Here is a 17,014-nt window from a genome sequence, read left to right on the forward strand (position 1 = left end):
AAATCCCTATCTCTTTCTTACCTATCCATTGTAAATTAATTCATCTTACCACTCCCTTCTCAATAATTGGTTCCAGCTAGACTGAATATTTTACATGTCTACAAATACACAAATTTTATTCTCTCCCTGAGGAGCTGTTCCTTAACATCCTTTTGTCCGTCTACCTTCTTTACTGTGTCTTTAGGAATCAGCTCAGCCATTTATCTTCATCTCAATTCCCCCATGACACCCCAGACTGAGGTAGGTGCTCTTCACCTGCTGCCCACCCCGCCCCTGCCCCCTGTCCTCACATAGCAGTGTTTGCTTTTCTTTAACACACTCTAGTGTAACTGTCTTTGTTGCCAAAAGATGGAGCTCCTTTTGAGAATTTCAACTGTTTTAGCCAATTCTGTATTACTAAAGCTTGGCACATAGTACGTCTTTGATGAATACAAACACAGGACTTTGATAATTTTTTTGTGTGAGGGACGCATTTTTCCTGACAATATTTCAATGCTCACATATTTTGTTAATTTTCCATGGGAATAAATGTAATATAAGATACACTTTGTATCTAAAATAAGATTATTAATTTTTGTGCCCCATTATTTCAAAATCATGATTCAAATCACAATAGAATGCAACAGCTGTGTTCTTGAGTAAGGCAGTTTGTGAAATCACGTATACTGCAAGTTGACAAATGTGGACCTCCCGTCCAGCCATTTTCCCAGCCTACCTGGGGGTAGGCACAAATACGTAACAGGCCTGAAGACAGACCTTGGTCACAGGACCGATTCTGAGTTCAACATGTCAGTGTTCTTTGGGATTTTCAGAAAATCTTGGTCTCCTAGCCTTATGAGTCCTGAATACATCTGAAACTTAATCTGTTTATGAAAGAACTCAGGGTTAATTATCCTGAGTTGTCAGAATACCCAAGGAAAACACTGGCAGGATGGGGTCAATTGTGGCTAATGTTGTGGATTCTCTTTTCTTTTGAAATATTGCTTTTAGCTCAGCACTTTTTCTCAAGTCCAGAGTAAGAGATCTATATCTCAGACCTTCCTCTGGAAGGAAGGAGATAGGCTTACTAGTGGAGGAGGGTGTGTGGATGGGAGTCTGTCTGCCCAGGTGACTGGAAAACTGGTTAGTGGTCCAAAAAAGGAAAGCAGGAAGCAAAGCCCACCTTGTCCCAGCTCTCCCAGTGAATAGGCCAGAACTTCATTCAATCTGTGGGTGCAAAAGGAGCAGTCATTTAAGCTTGCTTCTGACCCTGGAACTCTGTTGCATTTACTTTGGTAGTATGTTATATCCAATTCTGGGCAAAGTTGGGAAGCAGGTGAAATTTATCTTCAGTTTCAGCAAATCTTTGAGTGCCTAATTTTGTAAAAGTTTCATGTTTTCAGTTAATTCTTCCAACAGCGCTATGAAGCAGGAAGTATTAGCCCTATTTTAAGAAAATAACCGCTTTATTGAGATATAATTCACATACCATTTTAGGTGTTCAATTTGGTGGGTTTTGGTATATTCATGGAGTTGTGCAAGAATCTCTACAATCAATTTCACCACAAAAAGAAACCCTATGCCCATTAGCAATTAATCTCCTTTCCTCCACCCCAACCCCAGCGCCTGGCAACCACTAATCTACTTTCTTTTTCTGTGGATTATGGATATTTATATAAGTTGAATCATATAATATTTGGCTTTTTGTGACTGTCTTCTTCAATTTAGTATAATACTTTCAAGGTTCATCTGTGTTGTAGCATAAATCAGTACTTTGTTCTGTGAAAGAAACTGGGGCCCCACTCCCTGGTCTAATGGGCAAATCTAGCCAATGAGCTGCATAGGCTTAAAGTCAGTATGATAAAAATCCATGCTGTCCTGTGAAGCAGCCATGCAGGCCTCAGAAACCTTTGTCTAAATGACCTTGCAACCCCTCCTCTCATGACTGAAAGTGCCAGCAGGATGAGTCAGCAACAGGAAAAGATAATGGGTAACTTGCTCTCACCTTTTCCAGCTGCATTTCTTAGAGACTGAGGGAAAAAGTGATGACTTGGTCCTCGCCTCACTCCGCACATGGATAACACCAACATTACAAGCCTTATTTGACGTAAACCCAGAAATTTCTTATCTTTGAAGTAATGACTATTAGATGTGTAAGCTCTTTCCATCATGTACACTGTTTTGTTAAAAGGTGTATAACTACACTCAGATCTCTAGATCTTGGAGCAGTTCCTCAGAGGACTGTGTTGGACTGTTTCCCAGGATTCGAATTCCTCACTTTGATTATCAAATAAACTCCTTTCATTAACCTTTAACCAAACTCTTCATTTCAGTCAACACTTCCTTTTTATCATTGAATAAAATTCCATTGTAAAATATGTCATATTTTGTTTACCCATTCATCAGTTAATGGGCATCTGAGTTGTTTCTACTTTTTGGCCTTTGTGAGTTAATGCTGCCATGAATATTCATGTGAAAGTTTTTGTGCAGACATATATTTTCAATCCTCTCATGTATAAATCTAGGAGTAGAAATGCTGAATCATATGAGGACCTGCTAAACTGTTTTCCAAAGTGGCTATACCATCTTAGCAGCAATTTATGAGAGTTCCAATTTTTCCATGTCCTCATGAACACTTGTTATTATCTTTCTTTTTTATTTTAGCCATACAAGTGTAGGTGGAGTGGTATTTCATTGTGGCTTTGATTGCATTTCCCTAAGGACCAATGATGGTGAGCATCTTTTCATGTGCTTATTTGCAAATTGCATATCATCTTTAGATAAATGTCCATTCAAATCATTTGCCCAGCTTTTAACTGAGTAGTTTCTTACTGCTAAGTTGTAAAAGTTCTTTATATCTTCTGGATGTTAGTCCCTTTTCAAATGTATGATTTGCAAATATTTTTTCTGATTCTGTGGGTTGTCTTTTTTTTTTTCCTTTGGTGAAGAAGATTGGCCCTGAGCTAACATCTGTTGTCAATCTTCCTCTTTTTGCTTGAGGAAGATTGTCACTGAGCTAACATCTATGCCAGTCTTCCTCTACTTTGTATGTGGGATGCTGCCACAGCATAGCTTGATGAGTGGTGTTTAGGTTCACACCCAGGATCTGAATTGGTGAACCCTGGGCCACTAAAGCACAGTGTGTGAACTTAGCCACTATGCCACTGGGCTGGCCCCCTGTGGATTGTCTTTTAATGTTCTTGATGGTGTCCTTTGAAACAAAAGTTTTTAATTTAGAAGAAGTCCAATTTATCTATTTTCATCTTTTGTTGCTTGTGCTTCTGGTGTCATCTAAAAAACTGACTAATCCAAGGTCTTGAGCATTTACACCTGTCTTTTTAAAAGTGTTTTATTTTTTTAGCTGTAACATCCAGGTGTTTAATCCATTTTAGTTAATTTTTCCTTATGGTGTGAGGTAAAGAAAGGTCTAACTTCATTTATTTGCATGTGGATATCCAGTTGTCACAGCACCATTTGTTGAAAAGACTAATCTTTCCCCATTGAGTTGTCTTGGCACTCTTGTCGAAAATTGACCATAAGTATGCAGTTTTATTTCTAGACTCCCAACTTTGTTCCACTAATCCATATGTTTATTCTTATGCCAGGACAACACTGTCTTGATAACTGTAGCTTTGTGTAAGTTTTGAAATTGGGAAATGTACTTCCTCCAAATGTTTTCTTCTTTACTAAGATTGTTTAGGCTGATCTGGGTCACTTGTATTTCCACATGAATTTTAGAATCAGCTTTTCAATCTTTGACAAAATATCAGCTGTGTTTTTTTGGGTAGGGACTGCATTGAATTTGTAGATAAGTTTGGGTAGTATTGCCATCTTAACATTATTAAGTCTTCTGATCTGTAAACATGGATGTCTTTCCATTTATTTAGGGCTTCTTTGAGCTTTTCAACAATGTTTTGTCATTTTTCAGTATGTCTTACACTTTAAATTTATTTGTAAGTTTTTTTTATTGTTTTTAATGTTATTGTCAATGGAATTGTTTTCTAAATTTCATTATCAGACCATTAATTGCTAGTGTATAGAAATACAATTCATCTTTGTATATTGAACTTGTACCCTGCAACCTTGCTGAATTCATTTATTGGCTGTAATAGATTGTGTGAATTTCTTAGGATTTTCTACATACAAGGTCATGTCATCTGTGAATATATATAGTTTTACTTCTTTCAATCTGGATGTTTTCTTTTCTCTTGCCTAATTACCCTGGCTAGAACTTTCAATACAATTTTAAATAGAAGTATTGAGAGTAGATATTTTTATCTTGTTCCTGATCTTAGGGGGCAAAGCATTCAGTCTCTCACCAATAAGTGTGATGTTAGCTGTGATTTTTCATAGATTCCCAACTTCAATACTTTAAAGCTTACGGTAATCAACACAGTGTGGTATTGTTCAAAGAATAAACAAATAGATCAATGGAATAGAATAGCCCCAAAATAGACTCACAGGAACATAATCAACTGATCTTTGACAAAGACTCAAACGCAACTCAATGGATAAAGGATAATCTTTTCAACAAATGGTGCTGGAATAATTGGACAACCACATGCAAAAAAATGAATCTAGACAAAGACCTTATACTTTTCACAAAAATTAATTGGAAATGGCTCATAGACATAAATGTCAAACAAACTATAAAACTTCTAGAAGATAACATAGGAGAAGATCTACATAGCCTTTAGTTTGGTGATGACTTTTTTTGTCCTACTTTTAAATTGTTTATCCTTTTAGATAAGATGCTTTTTATACATCATTTTATTTAATCTTGGCTTTAACAAGTATCATCTCATTTTACACTTGTGGGAACAAAGGTTTCTGGAGACTTGACCAAGGTCACAAAGCATAGCAAGTGAGTGGGTGGTCAGATCCTAACCCAAATCTCTATGACATCCTGGTGATGACTTTTTAGATACAACACTAAAAGCATGGTCTCAGAATGAAAAAATTGAAAAGTTGGAATTCGTTAAAATTAAAACTTCTGCTCTGCAAAAGACACTGTTAAGAGAATGTTAAGACAAGCCCCAGACTGGAAGGAAAAATTTGAAAAATACGTATCCAAAACATACAAAGAACTCTTAAAATTCAACAGTAAGAAAACAGCCCGATTAAAAAATGGGCAAAATATATGAACAGACACCTCACCAAAGAAGGCATACACATGATGAATAAGCATATAAAAAGATGCTACACATCATATGTCATTAAAACAACAATCAGATATCACTACACACCTATTAGAATGGTTAAAACCCCAAAGGCTGGTGACACCAATTGCTGGTGGGAATACAAAATGGTACAGTTGCTTTGGAAGATAGTCTGATAGTTTCTTACAAAACTAAACATAATCTCGCCATACAATCCAGCAATCTCTCCTTGTTATTTATTTAAATGAGTTGAAAAGTTATGTCCACACAAAAACTTGCACATGAATATTTATAGCAGATTTATTCACGATTGCCAAAACTTGGAAGCAACCAAGATGTCCTTCAAAGAAACTCTGGTACATGTATACAATGGAATATTATTCAGCAATAAAAAGAAATGAGCCATCAAGCCACGAAAAGACATGGAGGAACCTTAAATGCATATTGTTAAGTGGAAAAAGCCAGTCTGAAAAGGCTACATACTATATGATTCCATTCATATGACATTCAGGAAAAGGCAAAACTACAGAGACACTAAAAAGATCAGTGATTGCCACTGGTCCAAGAGGGAAAGGGGGATGAGTACACGGAGCACAGGGGATTTTTAGGACAATGAAACTGTTCTGCATGATAGGGTAATGGTAAATACATAGCATTATGTATTTGTCAAAACTCATAGAATGTACAACTAAAAGAGTGAATCCTCATGTAGACTATGGACTTTAATAATAATGGGTCAATACTGGTTCCTCAATTGTAACAAATGCACCACACTAATGCCTGATGTTAATAGTAGGGAAAACTGGGATGGGGTTGATACCGACCCTGATATCAGTTTCCCTACATTAAACCCACCATATACAGGGTGTTAAAACCAAAACACTCATTCCCTGCTTGCTCCCTGGCTTCCTGGCCCCAGAATTCACTATCCTCCATGGAGACAGACACCGCCAAGGACAAGCACCTGGATTCATTATCTCCTTCTCGCAAAGAGATACAGGCTGGTGGGAAAGCTGCTGACCAGCAAGGTCACGGGCTCCCTCCTCTCTGCAAGTAGTCTCAAGGCCAAAGTCAGGCTGGTGGGAAAGCTCTGACCATCAAGGCCATATGCTCCCCCTCCCCTACATAAAATCCCAAATAAAAACCCTTCCTTTTAGCTTTTCAGGAAGTTTCGGATTTTAGTGTTAGCTGCCCTCTCTCCTTACTCAGTGCTGTGCAATAATAAAATTCCTACTTTCTTCCACTACACCTGGTGTCAGAGATTGGCTTGCTGTGCAACAGGTGAGTGAACTCACTACAGGTTCAATATCAGGGTGGGAAAGGAATGGTGGTCTATGGGAACTCTGCACTTTCTCCTCAATTTTTCTGTAAATCTAAAACTGCTCCAAAAAATAAAGTCTATTAAAACCAAAAAGGTGCTTTGCATGGGTCTAACTTTGAGACAAGTCAAATAAAGATGAGTCATATGAATGGGTGTTTCCAAGAACTGCCAGGCAGGACAATTGTGACAATTCTCTGAGAACAGGACTTTGTGGGGACCTCAAACCTGATCTACCCCCTCCGATGGCTGCTATGCTACTGATTTTGACAACTACTGGAGTTGTCAGGCTGTTGTTTTTCAAGGCTACTGTGCATCCAAGGAGAGGGGGATTGGAATAGTACAAGTTAAAATGCCTTAAAGCTCACTGTTCTCAGAGGTTCAGTCATTTTTCTTGAATAAATGCTCCGTGGATTGCTGCAAGCCTTTGGTTAATTCCAGAGTTATGAAAAGTTGATTTTGATGCTTTTTTTTTACCAGTGTTCTCATTGGTTTTATTGAGGAGTGGATTTTTGAGGTCCTTGCTCCACCATTTCTGACATGCTTTTCTATTAGTCCCATTTCACTGTGAGTTGTGCCAGAGTCACAGCTCCATGTCTTCTCATTTGCTCAACAGATATAAATGAAGTTCCCCAGACAATAGACTATTTCTCATTATCCTATAAAGCTTTAAATGGACTTAGAAAAGAGTGTTTACATACTTACATACATATCTACATACATACACATACAGCCCCACCCTCCACATACATAGATCTATATATATCTATCATCTATCTATCTATCCATCTATTCCATATACAATTTCATTTGCAAGTAGAATTAATTGCTAGTATTAATGTGGAGGAAAAAGGTGGTGTCCCTACACAGTGAGCTGTTGCCTAACCAAATGCTTTTATCATTTTCTCATCTTTGTGGATTGAAGGTTTTTATGTTTAGCAAACAGAAAACTGACCTTGAACCTAGTATTCTTATCTGGCCCTGGGAGGGCTGACAGAAAAATATCAGAGCAATCAAGATGGAAGGGGGTTTGGGTCAGAAATACAGAGACAAAGGGATTTCCACACACCAGAAATGTATCAAATACTGGAACAATGTCCGTTAGGTAGGACATGCAATCTCAAGAGTGGGTGTGCGAGATGGGCTACAGGGTATAAGGAGGCTTAGTAACTGCACTGCTTCTCACCAAAATGACAGAAGTTCAGCTGATGTCTGCCAGGATTCTTTTCTGACACTACCTACATATTGTACCTTGCTGGAATCATGCCATGTTTTGCTGCCAATACTGCTGCTGGCACTGCAACTGGTAAGTCTGATAGAACTTCAGAGTGTTAAGGCTTGGAAGGCAGGCAAGATGTGTAGTAAGCATTAGACTGAGTTTACTTTCTCCTTTTTCTTTTTTTTTTTAGACCCTTGCCTACTCAACTGAAGATACTGCTGTTTTCTTTTTTAATAGAACATTACCAGTTCCTTTTTTTTTTTAGATTGGCACCTGAGCTAACATCTGTTGCCAATTTTCTTTCTTCTTCTTATCCCCAAAGCCCCCCAGTATATAGTTGTATATTCTAGTTGTAGGTCCTTCTGGTTGTACTATGTGGGACGCTGCCTCAGCAGGGCTTGGTGAATGATGCCATGTCTGAATCTAAGATCCAAACTGGCAAAACCCCGGGCTGCCAAAGCAGAGCGCACCAACTTAACCACTTGGTCACAGGGCGACCACTAATACTGCTGTTTTTGAAACTGTAAGTGAGGCTGTGGCAAAACTATTAGCATGGTTCTGCCAATTATCTCCAGGTGGTTAGGATGACTCCATTCTAGAGAACCCTTCATGGCAAACCTATTTGGATTGCCTGAACTTGGACCACAGAATGTGTAACCAAATACTGCAGGTGAGAGCATTGTCTCAGTCTCTGCATATTCATAGCTAAAGTGCCTAACTCCAGGATTCCCAGGGTCTAGATGACCCCCTCCTTTCTCTTCTTAGAAATGGATACTGTGTAGTCAAAAACTTTTGGGATGAGATCATGGAGAAAGTAGATATAAAAGCATGAAGGGAGATAAGGCCACTTGTGCTGAGCAATTCATTTGCTGTCTTTTGTTTCTGCATCAATGGACCTAAATAATTCCTGGCAGTATTGACTTTTTTTGGCTATAGAATATTTTATTGCACCTTACTGAAATTATCCATGCTTTATATAAGCCTGGGCATGGCTGAAAATGACATGGGGATAGGAGGAAAGATCAAACTACTAGTCCCTATTAATCTTTGTCCATTGTGCTCTGGAACTGTCCTACTTATTTTTTAGTAGCAGCAAGATCCTATCAAGACAGCACTACAATGGACAGAAAATGGCTCTGACCTTGGATAATTCAGTGTAACAAGATGGAAGAATTTTTTTTTCTCAATCTCACCCCTCCACCCAATAAACACAGGTGTGCATTGTATCTGTCAGCAGTGGGGCAGTGCAGAGAGGAAGAATGGCTGTGGTTCCTATGGAAATTCCCTAGGCCTGTTCACTTAACATTAGCCCACAAATTTCCCCATTCCACAGGAATGTGGAGCCCTTCAATCATACTCCCTATTTCTCTCCTTTCAGGTGTTATATGTCCCAATGAGATAAGTGATTTTCCCCTCCTAGAGTACACACACACACTACTGCCTTTTCACTCTCCACATTCCCATAAAAGCCAAGAGTGGGTAAATTATTAGGAATAAACCCTGTGTGTGATTTCTCTAGCACTTGCTCTGCCCTTCCAGTCCAATAGTCCAAAACTCTCTTTGGAATCCAGCTGAGGGTGATTGTCAGGTATGGAAAAAGCCTCATGAGCACCTATAGCCCTTTGCCCCTTCCCCCCAGAGCCCTCAGAAGGAACCAAGACAGATGACACCTATTGTTCAGACTTTCACCCTCCAGAACTGTGAGAGAATAAATTTCTGTTGTTTTTTTGCCACACAGTTTGTGGTAAATTGTTACAGCAACCCTAGGACTCTAATACAGCAGGTAAGTATAAAAGCTAGTGTTATTGTAGATTTGTAATTCTTATTTTTTCTATATTATTCAAAAGATAAATGTATAAAGCAATAAAACTATGTTGATGGGAACACAAAGTATAAAGATATAATTTGTGATAACAACATAAAGGGGTAAGGATGAAGCTGTATAGGAGCAGAGATCTTGTGTAATATTGAAGCTAAGTTGGTATTAATTCAAACTAGATTGTTATAAATTTAAGATGGTAATTGTAATCCCTAGGCTAACTAAGAAAACTTTAAAATGTGAAAAAAAAGAAAGTGAGAGGGGGATAAAAATACTACTCTGTAAAAAATCAAACACAAAAGAAGGCAGTAACTGGAGAAAGTGTAAGATATATAGAAAGCTAATAGCAAAATGGTAGAAGTACTTCCTTATCAGTTATTACTTTAAATGCAAATGCATTACACTATCCAATTAAAGGCAGAGATTGGCAGAATGGATAAAAGAAACACGATCCATCTGTATGTTGTCTGCAAGAGATATACTTTAAATCCTAAGGAAAAAATAGATTGAAAGTTAAAAGGTTGAAATTGCTATTCCATGTAAATAGTAACCAAAAAGAGAGCCGGGATGGCTATAATGATAGCAATAAAATATACTTTGTAAAAAAGTGTTATGAGACAAAAAACATTATATATTGATAGAAAAGTTAATCTACCAAGAATATATGAAAATTGTATACTCATTTAAAAATAGACTGTTCTAGAATAATAGTTGGAGATTTCAATACCACACTTTCAATTGTGGATAGAGCCACTAGAAAGAAGGTCAATAAGGAAAAAGAGAATTTAAATGACACTATAAACAAACTAGACCTAACAGATATACACAGAACACTCAATAACAGCCAAATATTTATTCTCCTCAAGTACACATGGAACATTCTCCAGGATAGACTGTATTTTAGTCCACAAAACAAGTGTCCATAAATTTTAAAAGATTGAAATCATACGAAGTATCTTCTCCAACCACAATAGAATGAAGTCATTAACAGAATGAAAATTGACAAATGTGTTGCAATTAATCAATGAAAACTTAAACAACTAATGGGTGAAACAAGAAATCACAAGAGGAATTGGATGATACTTACAAATAAATGAAAAGGAAAGGACAAAATGTGAAAACCTATGGGATGCTGCCAAGGCAATTCTCAGCAGGAAATTTATAGCTATAAACACTCACATTAAAAAAAAATCTCAAATCAATAACCTAACTTGGTGACATTAGCATCATAGTACAGTGAGTTTCTCCCTTTGTCTTTCCTCTCTAAGTTACAGCCAGTAGGACATGCATGGACCAACAAAAGATTCACGGCTTCCCACACAAGAATGCCTGAGAGATCCATACATCTATACATCTAAATGTAGGTGGACTGGACCTTGTGGAGCTGGTGGAACCAGGGGAACAGCAGCAGCAGTGCCCATGACTAGAGGCTCCAGGAACTGTGGCAATGCCCCCAAATGGAGGTCCCAGGAACTGAGGTGGCATGCATTGCTGAAAGCTCCAGGAAACACCATAGCACTTGTGACTGGAGGCTCCAGGAACTGTGGTGGTGAGTGCAAGCCAGCTCACCGCCCCCACTCCTTGGTGGCAGCACCTGTGACTCTGGCCTTCTCAGCAGCAGGAGCTACATCCAAGACCCCAGTGACTCCAGCAGCAGCAGCAGCAGCAACAGCAGTGCTCATGACCTGAGGTTCTGGGAATCATGGTGGGGCCCGAGACCAGAGGTTCCAGGAACTGCAGTGACACCTGCAACTGGAAGCTCCAGGAACTGTGGCAGCAGCACCCATGACTGGATGTTCCAGGATCTGTGGCAGCACCTACAACCCAGGTACCATTCTCCCTGTAGTGTTGGTGGTGGTGCCCACAACCCGAGCCTGCATAGCAGTGGTGATAACACCCATGAACCAGTGCCCAAGGCAGTGGTAGTGCCAGCACTCCCAGAAAACCCAGAAGTAGCAGCAGAGGCAATGTGCATGGCAGTGGCACAGCAGCCACAGCAGCATCTGAAGCCATGGAAAGCCCAATAGCAGCAACTGCTGAGCCCACAACCCTAGTCCCCCCTAGCTGCAATGGTGCCTGCAAACCCAGCCCCCCAAAATGTGGCAATGGTGCCTGTGGAACCAACAACTTTGGATGTGGCAGAGGCACCCCTGACCCTGGCTCCTACCCCATCCCCTCCCTCCCCCTACCTTGAGGAGAACCCAACAGCCAGGGAACCCCAGAAGCAGCAGAGGTGCTTGCCAGCCTGGTTGACCCAATGGCAATGTCCATGACTGCAGCAACACCAGAAGCAGCAAGGCACCAGCAAACTCAGAGGCACAATCGGCACATTGAGGACAATGATGACACCTCTGGAAGAGGCCGTGGAGGGTGGAAAAATATGACTCTCAAACACAACCAGAACCAGCTCAGAATCAAAGTAAACAAACCCTTACATAAATATGAAAGTGTTTGTTACAACAAATGCACCAGGAGAAGAACAACACATCAAGCAGCATGAAAAATTATGGTAACACAGTATCACAAAAAGAGACAATTCTCCAGACACAAAACTTGAAGTCATGGAATACTGCAATCTAACTGATAGAGAATTCAAAACAGGTGTCATGAAGAAACTCAGTGAGCTACAAGAAATCTCAGATAGTTCCATTAGCTCAGGAATAAAATTAATGAAAAGTAAAAGTACTTCACCAAAGAGACCGAAACTCTAAAAAATAACCAAAACCCAAACAGAAATTCTGGAGCTGAAGAACTCAATAAATGAGATGAAGAATAAACTGGAAAGCATTTGATATAGAGCAGACCATATGGAAGAGAGTTAGCAAGCTTGAAGAGAGAAATCTAGAAATGATTCAGGTAGAAGAGGAGAGAGAACTAAGACTTAAAAAAGATGAATTGATTCCACAAAAAATATCCAACTCAATTAGGAAAAGCAATATAATAATGGGTATCTCAGAAGGAGAAGAGAGGGAGAAGGGAGAAGAGAGCTTATTTAAAGAAATAATAGCTGAAAAATTCCCAAACCTGGGGAAAGAACTGGATGTACAAGTCCAAAAAGCTAATGGAACACCTAATTATCTCAACGCAAAAAGACCTTCTCCAAGGCACATTATAACTGTCAAATTCAATGACAAAGAAAGACTATTAAGGGCAGCCAGAGGAAAAAATAACCAGTAACTTATAAAAGAACCCGGATTAGGTTATCAGCAGATTTCCCAGAAGAAACTCTACAGGCCAGGGAAGAGTGGAATGATATATTCAGAATATTGAAAGATAAAAACTGTCAGCTAAGAATACTCTATCCAAAAAAGTTATCTTTCAAATATGAAGGACAAATAAAGGCTTTCCCAGACAAACAAAAGCTGAAAGAGTTCATCACCACTACACCTACCTCATAAGAAATCTTGAAAAGAGCTCTCCTACTTGAAATGCAACAGCAAAGGTATACAAAACTTTAAGCATGGTGATAGATAGACAGAATCAGAAAATTGCAACTCTATACCAGAATGGATTAGTAAACACTTAATTATAACGTAAAGGCTAAAGGGAAAGAAAGTATTAAAAATAACTATAACCACTTCAATTTGGTGACAAACTCACAATAGAAAAAGGGATGATTCATTTCAACAAAAATGTACAAGGGGAAGAGGAAAAGGATGGAACTTGCATAGGCAAATGGAGATAAGATACTATCAGCAGAAAAGGAACCATCTCATCTATGAGATCTTTTATAGAAACCTCATGTTATCCACACACAAAAAAATTCAGAGCAGCCACAAAACATAAAAAAAGAGGAAACAGAGAAACGCATCACAGAAAACCACCAAATTGAAATGCCAGACAGAAGCACAAGGGAAAAAAAATGGAAAGATAGAGCAACTAGAAAACAAAAGATAAAACAGCAACATTAAGTCCTCATATATCAATAATCACTCTAAATGTAAATGGATTGAATTTACCAATCAAAAGACACAGAGTTGCAGGATGGATTGAAAAACAAGACCCAAGTATATGCTGCCTCCAGGAGATCCATCTGAGCTTTAAAGAAAAACATAATCTGAAAGTGAAGGGGTTGAAGATAGTACTCCAAGAAAATGGCAAGCAAAAGAAAGCAGGTGTAGCCTCACTTATATCAGAAAAAGCAGATTTCAAGATAAAAAAGATAATGAGAGACAAGATAGGCATTATATAATGATAAAAGGACTTTCCACCAAGAAGACATAGCACTTATTAATATATAGGCACCTTGCACAGGAGCACCAAAGTATATAAAGCAACTATTAACAGACCTAAAGAGACAAATTGAGAGCAACATAATAACAGTAAGGGACCTTAACACCCCTTTTACATCAATGGATAGATCATCCAGACAGAAAGTCAACAAGGAAATGTTGGCCTTAAATGAAACACTAGACCAGGTGGACTTAACAGATATGTATAGGCCATTCCATTCAAAAACAGCAGAATACACATTCTTCTCAAGTGTACATAGAACATTCTCAAAGATAGACCATATGTAGGGAAACAAAACAAGCCTCAATAAATTTAAGAAGAATGAAATCATATCAAGCATCTTTTATGACCACGATGGTATGAAACTAGTAATCAACTATAAGAAGAAAGCTGGAAAAGTCACAAGTATGCAGAAACTAAACAACATGCTACTGAACAACTATTGGATCAATGAAGAAATCAAAAGAGAAATTTAAAAAATTACCTGGAGACAAATGAAAATGAAAACACAACATACCAAATTCTATGGGATGTAACAAAAGCAGTACTAAAAGGGAAGTATATACCAATACAGGCATACCTGAAGAAACAAGAAAAATCTCAGATCACCAATCTAACACTACATCTAAAGGAACTAGAAAAGAAGAAAAAACAAAGCCTAAAGTCAGTAGAAGAAAGGAAAGAATAAAAATCAGAGAGGACATAAATTAAATAGAGACTAAAAGGACAATAGAAAAGTTCAATGAAACTAACAGCTGGTTTTTAAGAAGATAAACAAAACTGACAAACTTTTAGCTAGACTCACTAAGAAAAAAGAGAGAAAGCTCAAATTAATAAAATCAGAAATGAAAGAGGAGAAATTCCAATGGATAACACAGAAATACAAAGGATTATATGGGAATACTATGAAAAACTTTACGCCAACAAATTGAATAACCTAGAAGAAATGTAGCAATTCTTAAGATCATACAACCTCCCAAAACTGAATTAAGAGGAAACAGAGAATCTGAATAGAATAAGGAGTGAAATAGTAATCCAAAACCTCCCCAAAAACAAAAGTCTAGGACCAGGTGGCTTCTCTGGTGAATTCTACCAAACAAACAAAGAAGATTTAATACTTATCCTTCTCAAACGCTTCCAAAAATTTAAAGAGGACGGGATACTTCCTAACTCATTTTACAAGGTCAACATTACCCTGGTACCAAAAGCAGAGAGGGGCAACACAAAAATAGAAAATTACAGGCCATTTCTCACTGATGAACATAGGTGCAATGATCCTTAACAAAATATTGGCAAATCAAATACAACAATACATTAAAAGGATCATACACCACAATCAAGTGGGATTTATTCCAGAGATGCAAGGATTTTCAACATCCACAAGTCAATCAATGTGATACAACCCACTAACAAAATGGAGAATAAAAATCATATGATCATTTCAATAGAGGCAGAGAAAGCATTTGACAAGTTACAGCATCCACTTATGATATAAACCTCTCAATAAAATGGGTATAGAAGGAACGTATGTCAACATAATAAGGACGATATATGACCAACACATAGCTAACATCATACTCAACAGGGAAAATCTGAAAGCTACTCCTCCAAGAACACACGCAAGATAAGGATGCCCACTCTCACAATTCTTATTCAAGATAGTATTGGAAGTCCTAGCCAGAGCAATTAGGCAAGAAAAAAAATTGAAGCCACCCAAATCAGAAAGGAAGAAGTAAAACTGTCACTATTTGCAGATGACATTTTTATCTATATAAAACACCAAAGAAGCCACTAAAAAACTATTAGAAATAATAAACAAATACAGTAAAGTTTCAGGCTACAAAATCAACATACAAAAATCACTCCATTTCGATATGCTAACAATGAACTAGCAGAAAGAGAAATCAAGAATCATTTACAATTGCAACAAAGAGAATAAAATACCTAGGAGTAAATTTAACCAGGGAGGTGAAAGACCTGTACACTGAAAACTACAAGGCGTTGTTGAAAGAAATCAAAGAAGACACAAAGAAATGGAAAGATGTTCATTCCATGATGTTGGAAAAATTAACATAGTTAAAATGTTAATATTACCTAAAGCAATCTGAAGATTCACTGCAATCCCTGTCAAAATCCCAATGAAAGTTTTCACAGAAATAGAACAAAGCATCCTAAAATTTATATGGAACAACAAAAGACTCCAAATAACCAAAGCAATCCTGAGATTAAAAAAAAAAAGGTAGAGATATCACACTCTCTGATTTCAAAATATATTACAAAGCTACAGTAATCAAAACAGCATGGTACTGGAAGAAAAACAGAGACAGAGATCAATGGAACACAACTGAGAGGCCAGAAATAACCCCACATGTTTATGGATAGCTAATTTTCCACAAAAGAGCTAAGAACATACAATGGAGAAAGGAAAGTCTCTTCAATAAATGTTGGGAAAACTGGACAGCCACATGAAAATAATGACAGTAGACCACTATCTTACACTACACACAAAAATTAACTCAAAATGGATTAAAGACCTGAATGTAAGACCTCAAACTATAGAGCTTATTGAAGAGAACATAGGCAGTGTGCTCTTTGACATCAGTCTTAGCAGTCTCTTTATGACTATGTGTCCTTGGACAAGAGAAACAAAAGAAAAAATAAACAAATGGGATTACATCAAACTAAAAAACTTCTTAATGGCAAAGGAAACCATTTGCAAAATGAAAAGACAACCTACCCATTGGGAGAAGATATTTGTAAACCATATATCCAATAAGAGGTTAAAATCCAAAATATATAAAGAACTCATACAACTCAACAACAAAAACCCAAACAACTCCCCTAGGTGAGCAGACATTTTTCCAAAGAAGATACACAGATGGCCAACAGGCATGTGAAAAGATGTTCAACATCACTCAGTGTTAGGGAAATGCAAATCAAAACCGCAATGAGATATCACCTTACACCCATCAGAATGGCTATTGTTAAAAAGACAAGAAATAGCAAGTGTTGGAGAGGAGATAGAGAAAAGGAAACTCTTGTGCACTGCCTTGGGAATGTAAATTGGTGCAGCCACTATGGAAAATGGTATGGAGATTCCTCAAAAAATTAAAAATTGAACTACCATATAATCCAGCTATTCCACTTGTTGGTATTTATCCAAAGAAGATGAGAGCACTAATTTGAAAAGATATATGCACCCCTATGTTCACTGCAGCATTATTCACAATAGCCAAGACTTGGAAACAGCCAAAGTTCCCATCAACAGAGGAACTGATAAAGAATAT

Source organism: Equus caballus, chromosome X (assembly GCF_041296265.1).
Source record: "Equus caballus isolate H_3958 breed thoroughbred chromosome X, TB-T2T, whole genome shotgun sequence".
NCBI lineage: Eukaryota > Metazoa > Chordata > Mammalia > Perissodactyla > Equidae > Equus > Equus caballus.